The sequence below is a fragment of the Ochotona curzoniae genome, unplaced genomic scaffold (genome assembly GCF_017591425.1).
Source record: "Ochotona curzoniae isolate NIBS_2020 unplaced genomic scaffold, NIBS_Ocur_1.0 patch216, whole genome shotgun sequence".
NCBI lineage: Eukaryota > Metazoa > Chordata > Mammalia > Lagomorpha > Ochotonidae > Ochotona > Ochotona curzoniae.
In genome coordinates, this window is record NW_024466769.1 from 706,538 (window position 1) to 714,578 (window position 8,041).

The following is an 8,041-nucleotide window of genomic DNA, read 5'->3' on the forward strand; positions in this document are numbered from 1 at the left end:
CCATAACTCACCACGCAGACTTTCCCTTCAAGGCTACCCCCTGACTCTACCCAGAGTCCCCTTAACAGAAGCTGCCCTAACAGAATGCCACCAGGCTTCTGGAGGCTGCACAAAATGCTGGCAGCTTTAGCCCCTTCTGAGGCTCCTCTTGGCCTACAGGGGGCTGCCTTCTTCCAGTAGCCTCATGTGGTCTTTTCTTTGGGCACCCAATCTGGTATCTCTATATGCAGATTGTTTCTGATAAGGGCACCAGGTATTTGGATTAGGGCCTTGTTGGTCTCATTTTAACTTAATCCACATTTTTCAGTAAGGTCCCATGTTCAAATATAATCATATTGTATGGTCCTGAGACTTAGGGCTTCACTGTATGAAGGTGGGCAAGACAGTTCAGTCTGTAGCATTCTTGTTACAAGTGAAATACATGTACCTGGATCCTAGCAACCCAAAACTCTTACTCCTTTCCAGCATTAGCTTTAAATCCCAATTCTCTACTAAATATCATCTAAATCAAGCGTGGGTGAGACTTGAGATATGATTCATCCCGAGACAAAAATTCCTTTCTAACTGTGAAGCTGTGACATGAGTTCTCTGTTTCCAAAATACAGTGGTAAGACAAGTGCAAGACTGATATTCGCATTCTAGAAAGGAAAAAAATGGGGGGAAAAAGAATCACAAGTCCCCAGTAAGTTGCAAACCTAACAGGGTACATTCTGGTACTTTAGGGCTAGAGAATAATCCCCTGTAAAGGCTGAACGATCTGTCTGTGGGCTCACCAAGTTGGGAGACATCAAGTTCTGGGTCCACTGGGACAGCAGCCTGGCCCACTGATGCTACAGCAGAGATGGCCTCACCTTGGGGATCACTCTTTGGTGTTCCTGAAGAGAAATGCATGTAAGCTCTATCATCCTGTCCTGTAACATCTCATGCGATCAGGGACTTTTCATGGTTTTGTCCCATCACTGTCCCCTTTAGTCCAAGTCAGCATTGTTTCTGCTGCTATGATCTCGCCTGTATGCCTGGCCTGTGCTGACACTGCTGATCAGTTCAACAGGGCACGCCCATGATTGTTTTATGGTTTCACTGTCCGGTCACACTCTGGGATATTCTCCCCAGAACATGCTTTCTCTGTGTTTTGTAACATTGAATAGGCCAAATGGTTTTTTGAATCTGCATATTCTAGTTGGTTCCTGTCTACACTCTCTTTCTCAATGTGACTGTCTCCTGTCATGTTTTTCTATAAGCAGTGATGAGAAATCAGACCACATCCCACATCTTCAAGCCTTTGCTTAGAAATTGCCTCAAATAAAGATCCAAGTTCATCACTTACAAATTTGACCTTCCACAGAAAACTAGAACACAATCAAATTGGTTTTTTTTTTTTCCTTCTCTGGTTTCCGCTCACATGATCCTCATTTCCAGCTGAAACTTTCCATGGATGGTGCCTTGCTGTCTGTTATGTGGTGGGGGGTTGAACTGTGGCTTCACATTCCCCTGTATGGCCACTAATCCTATTCATAAGGCTCCACCCTGTCTAATCATCTAATCACTTCCCCAAGCCCTCGCACCCTGATACCACCACAATGGGAGCTTCCACCTAGGAATTTTGACAGGACACAAACATCAGACCATGGTAGCAAAACAGGATTTTTTTGTTTGTTTGTTCTAAGATTTATTTATCTTTGGCCCTTCACAGTGGCCTAGGGCTAAAGTCTTCATCTTGAATGTGCCAGGATCCCATATGGGTGCTGGTTCTAATCCTGCAGCCATTTCCCATCCAGCACCCTGCTTGTGGCCTGGGAAAGCAGTCGAGGACAGCCCAAAGCCTTGCGACCCTGCACCCGCATGGGAGACCTGGAGGAAGTCCCTGGCTCCTGGCTTGGATTGGCACAGCACTGGCCGTTGCAGTCACTTGCGGAGTGAATCATTGGACAGATCTTCCTCCTCTCTGTATATCTGACTTTGTGATAAAAATAAAATCTTTTTAGAAAAAGATTTATTTTTTTTTGGAAAGGCAGATTTACAGAAAGAAGAAAGACATCTTCCATCCACTAGTTCACTCCCCAAATGCCTCAATGGCCAGAGCCGAGCCAATCTGAAACCAGGAGCCAGGAGCTCCCTCTGGATTGTCCATGCGGGTGCAGGTACTCAAAGCTTTGGGCCACCCTCCACTGCTTTCCCAGATCAGAAGCAGGGAGCAGGATGGGAAGTGGAGCAGCTGGGATACAAACCAGTGCCCATATGGGATCCCAGCGCTTTTAAGGCAGGACTTTAGCCACTAGGCTACCACACCAAGCCTTTTATTATTTTTTTTAAGATGTATTTATTTTTATTGGAGGGGCAGATTTAAAGAGAGAGGGAAAGATAGAAAGAGCAGCCATCTGCTGGGTTCACCTCCCCAAATGCCACAACAACTAGAGCTGAGCCAATCCATAGCAGGGAGCCAGGATCTTCTTCCAGCTCTCTGATGTGGGTGTAGGGACCCAAGACTTTGTGCCATCCTCTACTACTTTTCCAGGTCAGAAGCACAGAGCTGGAAGTGAAGTAGAACAGCTGGGACAAGAACTGGTACCCACAATACAGACTTTTTTTTAAGATTTATTTTTATTGGAAAGACAGATATACAGAGAAGAGGAGACACAGAGGAAGATCTTACGTTCGCTGATTTACTCCCCAAGTGGTTGCAACAGACAGAGCTGAGCAAATCCAAAGCCAGGTGCCAGGAGCCTCTTCCAGGTCACCCACATGGGTGCAGGGCCCCAGGGCTTTGGGCCGTCTTCTATTGCTTTCCCAGGCATCAGCAGGGAGTTGGATGGGAAGTGGGGCCACCAGGACACAATCCAGAGCCAATATGGAATCTCGACATGTGAAAGGCAAGGACTTCATCCACTAAGCTACCATGCCAGGTTCAATATAGGCTTTTTCTAACATGCACCTCAAAACTCTTCCAGATTCTACCCATTACCCAGTTCCAAAGCTACATCCACATATTTTGGTATCTGTTTTAGCAGTAACTATCTTCTTACTACCTACTTCCTACTAGCATTAGTTTACTAAGGCTTCCATAATACAGGGCCACAGACAAGATAAAAAAAAAAAAAAAAACAGTTTTAACCTTGTTCTGGAGTCTAAAAGTTCAAATTCAAGGTGCGAGCAGGTGTATTTCTCCTTGAGACCACCTGTCCTCAGCTTGCAGTTAAGATACCTCCCTCACATGGTCTTCCCTCTGTTAATGCACATGACTATCCTAATAGGGACATTAGACACTTCTGATTAGAATGGCCTTGTTTTAACTTGATTATCTCTTTAAAATCCATATCACCAACTAAAGCCACATTGTGAGGTACTAAGGTTTTGGGCTTCAATAGAATTTTTTCATGGGGGGTAGGGGTGGGGATGTAGGTCAGTCCATAATACTTCTCTATACTCACCCCAGTTACACCCCAATACTTACCTCACAGACCTTCCTTCCATCCTTCAACCTGCAGCCTCCAAGCACATCCCCCAAAGATGCCCATCATGTATCCTGATTACTCACTTCACAGGTCCCTCATCCCTAGTCCTGCAGATGCCCATCTCACTCCCAGCTCCCAGTATCAGTCCCACATACACATGTCACTCCACATGCTACACATCCATTCATCTCACAGACCCCCCACTCATCCAAGAGACCCCATCCCTGCATCATCTGGCTATTGCTCACTTCACACTTACCCATCACTGACCCTATCGAGCTCTGTCACTCACCACACTGACCTCATCACTCACCCCGCAGATGCCTTGTCACAGACACCCCCAACACACACACACACACACACACCCCTCACACCACAAAGCCTTGCTACAAACACCTTATATGCTAGAATACCAGTACCTCTATAGATTCCTATGTTTACCCTACTGACCGCTATCATTCACCCCATAACCACACATAACCCACCCCCACAGAACCCCATCATTCATGCACGGATCTTTCACCCTGTAGACCCTATAGATCATTTGTCCCACAAGCTCCCTCATTAGCCCTATGGAATCCTGCTTCTCATCTTTCTATACCCCATCATTTATCCAACAGACTCCTCAACACATCACTCACAGACCTCCATCATGCTGCGGACAGCCTTACAATCCCGCAGAGGTCACCTCCCAGCTTACTGTCCTTGATCACACCTAACAGAAGGCCCACTACTAACCCCCTACACCTCTCATTCCTTGTGGTAATCAGCAGGTGCTTCAGTCACAAAGTGCAACAGAGCCGGTGCTTTAACAGGAATTTATTCTCTCAGTTCTGCGAGAAAGCCGGAATTCTGAGGTCAAGCTGTCAACAGGCTTGCTTTCTTCTGAGGCCTCTCCCCTTGACTTGTAGATAGCTGGCTGACTTCCCACTGGGTCCTTACGTGGCTTGCACCCCTTGAGTCTTCTTTATATAAGAACATTAGTGTCCTTAGATGAGGGTTCTACCATTCTGACTTCATTTTACCTCAACTATCTCCTTAAAGACCCTTCCTCAAATATGTCACATGGGGCACTAATGCTAAAACATGTGAATTGGTGGGGAGCACAAATCAACTCATAACACTCCCTATCACTGACTACATATCCCTTATCAATTACCCCACAGGTTCTACATGCCATATCTCACAGAGCTCCCAACACTGACCTCACACCCATTCACATATACCTTATCACTCGACTTCTTCATCCTGAAAAGTTAACCCACATTCTATCACTTACCTTACCATTAACTCCGAAGATACTCATCATCACTTTCATTCATCCCATGAATGAAAAGTGACTCCATAACTGACCCCACAGACCTCCATCATTCACAACACAGACCCCATCATTCACCCTACTAACCCCGTACTACTCACCCCCTAAATCTTCATTCCCTCCAAAAAACCCAAAACATATTCCAAAAGTCTCCCTATCACTCATCCTACCAATTCTCATCACCGACCCCATAGACCCACTACTCATCCTCTTTATTCATCAGTAACCCTACAAACTCCCCATCATCATACCACAGAGCTGCCCAATCACTTAACCCCAGGATTCCATGCCTCAGCTCAGTCATTCACCATTCACCACCTATACCTCACTTCCCATCTACAGACACCACCATCCACCACTCTGACCATTGATTAGTTATTCCAAAGACCTCTATTCACTTCAGATTCCCATCATTCTCCCCATAGATTTCCCCATCATTCACACCACAGATACCCCTCCCTCACCAAACCAACCTTCATCTCTGATTCTGAAGACCGTACTACTCACCCCAGCCTCTGACACTAACCTTATGGGCCCTTAGTTATAAAATCAATTGGCTACTTGAGTTTTGAAAACATGGCAAAGAATGAGTAACATGACAAATCCACCGACTGGATTTAGATGACTTGTGTAGAGCATGACTTCAAATTCTTTGAGAAGTAGAAAGACAGAGAGCTAACACCCTCTGCTTCACACTCCAAATGCCTGCAATGGACCACATCAGGGCCAAAGTAACAGGTCAGGAACTCAACTCAAGTCTACATTTGTAACAGGAATCCAATTACTTAAACAATCACTGCTTCCAGGGCCTATATTTGCAGGAAGCTACAGTCAGCAGCTGGAACCAGGCATCAAAACCAACTACTCTGACAGCAGATACAGACATCTCAATCATTTTTAAACTCCCGTTTAAATTCTGACTCTGATTTCAAGCCTGTAGTATAGCTTTAGAGAGATGACTCGTTGTTAACAACAAATTCTTATCTGCTCTCCCCTTATTTCTTATCATCACTCACTTCATAGTTTATTTTACTTAAAGGCATACTGACCTACTTGCTCTTCCTCAAACATGCCAAACATAGCCCTGCCTTCTGCTCACTGCACTGCCTATTTTCTGTGCTGCTTACTACTCCTTTGACCTTGAGCTTGTTTCTTCCTGGTCTTCATTGCTCTCATATAAAAAGCTAAAAACAAATCGTACCTCATAGAATTTTTTTGCAGATTAAACATGAATATATGTACAATTTCTAGCATAAAGATTTATTTATTTTTATTGGAAAGGTGGATTAGATGTATAGACAGCAGAGACAGAAAGAACTAACATCTGCTGCTTTACCCCCCAAATGGTCGAAATGGCCAGAGCTGAGCCAATCCAAAGCCAGGAATCAGGAGCTTCTTCTGGTTCTCCACTTGGGTGCAGGGTCCCAAGGCTTTGGGTCATCCTCTATTGCTTTCCCAAGCCATAAGCAGGGAGCTGGATGGGAAGTGGTGTAGCCAAGAAACAAATCAGCACCCTTAGGAGATGCTGGCACAGCAGAGTGGAAGATTAATATGTTGAGCCACTGCGCCTGCTGGCCCTTCAGCATCTTTCTATCCCAGGCTCTCTCCACAACCAAGGCAGAGGCATTTGACCACATCATATGCCTGTTTAAAACCTTTACCAGACTGTTATCAGGATAAACTCTAAGCTACAGGCCAATGATTTGTTCATCGCATCCTGTGACACCTTAAAAAGAGAAGCCAATTCTCAAATCTACAGTACCATAGTTACTTTTGACTCTGTACATATGGCATGAAGACAGATATGCCAATAACCCTCTTCTGACCTTTTGCCCCTGTCCTAACATTCAAAGAAAATTCACTATTATTTCATACTTTCCAAAAAACTAGAGATGTGTTTTTAATATTACTACCAAGAAAACAAAGTTTGAAAGATATTAAAATGGAATTTCTGATTTCTCTACAAAGTCAACCACAAAAACAACATTACGATGGCTGCAGTTTGCTCAAAAAGATAGCAAAGTATCTCTGAGCTTCATATTGTATTTTGACAGTGTATAGGTTCTGTTTTAAATCTTTTTTATTTATTTGTAAGTTAGGGCCCTGCGCAGGGGCCTAGCAGCTAAAGTCCTTGCTTTGTATGCGCTGGGATCCCATATGAGTGCTGGTTCTAATCCCGGCTGCTCCACTTCCCATCCAGCTCCCTGCTTGTGGCCTGGGAAAGCAGTGGAGGACGGCCCAAAGCCTTGGGACCCTGCACCTGCGTGGAAGACCTGGAAGAAGCTCCTGGCTCCTAGCTTTGGATCAACTCAGCTCCGGTCATTGCGAGAGTGAGTCATCGGACAGAAGATCTTCCTCTCTGTCCTCCTCTCTTTGCAATAAAAATAAATAAATTAAAAGTGGGGGGTTGGCTAAAAAAAAAAAAAAAAAAAAAACCAAGAAAGAAAAGAGTTACAGAGAATTCTCTCATCCACTGGTTTATTCCCTAAATAGGTACAATGTCTGAAACTGAGCTGATCCTACAAAGTCAGGAACCTGGAGCTGCTTCCGGGTCACCCACATGGGTGCAGGGCCCTGGGAACTAGGAGCCATCCTCCACTGCTCTCCCAAGCCACAATCAGGAAGCTGGAATGGGAAGTGAGGCAGCCAGGACTGAGACCCAGGACTCAAACCAGTGCGGTTGGCAGCTTAGCCTGATGTAGCCCTGTCATCTCCACAGGCCACAGTTTACCTCACTGATAGAACTTCAAAGAATGCCATTTGGAAGAATGTACTTAGGAGAGCCTACATTGCTATAGGTTACAAACCTGGGATTTCTGTTGATTTAGGGACTGACTCAAAAGACTTACTGCTTGTGAATGACTTTCTCAAAATAGCAACCACCCTCCCCACCCCTCAGCAACCAACTCCGTACAGCTCAAGCACAAGCTGACCTAGCCTAAACGCATTCAATGTGAGTAATGAATACAGCCTATCAGAAATTATTTAAAACAAGTCACTATACTTCACCTCATTGTATCTGTCTTCCCCTTTATTTTTTTTAAAAATTTAATTTTTATTGGAAAGTCAGATATACAGATAGACAGGAAGAGAGACAGAAAGGAAGATCTTCCATTTGATGATTCACTCCCTATGCAGCCACAATAGCTGGAGTTGAGCCAATCCGAAGCCAGGGGCCAGGAGCCTCTTCCAGGTCTCCCTTGTGGGTGCAGGGTCTGGGCCATCCTCGACTGCTTTCCCAGGCCACAAGCAGGGAGCTGGATGGGAAATG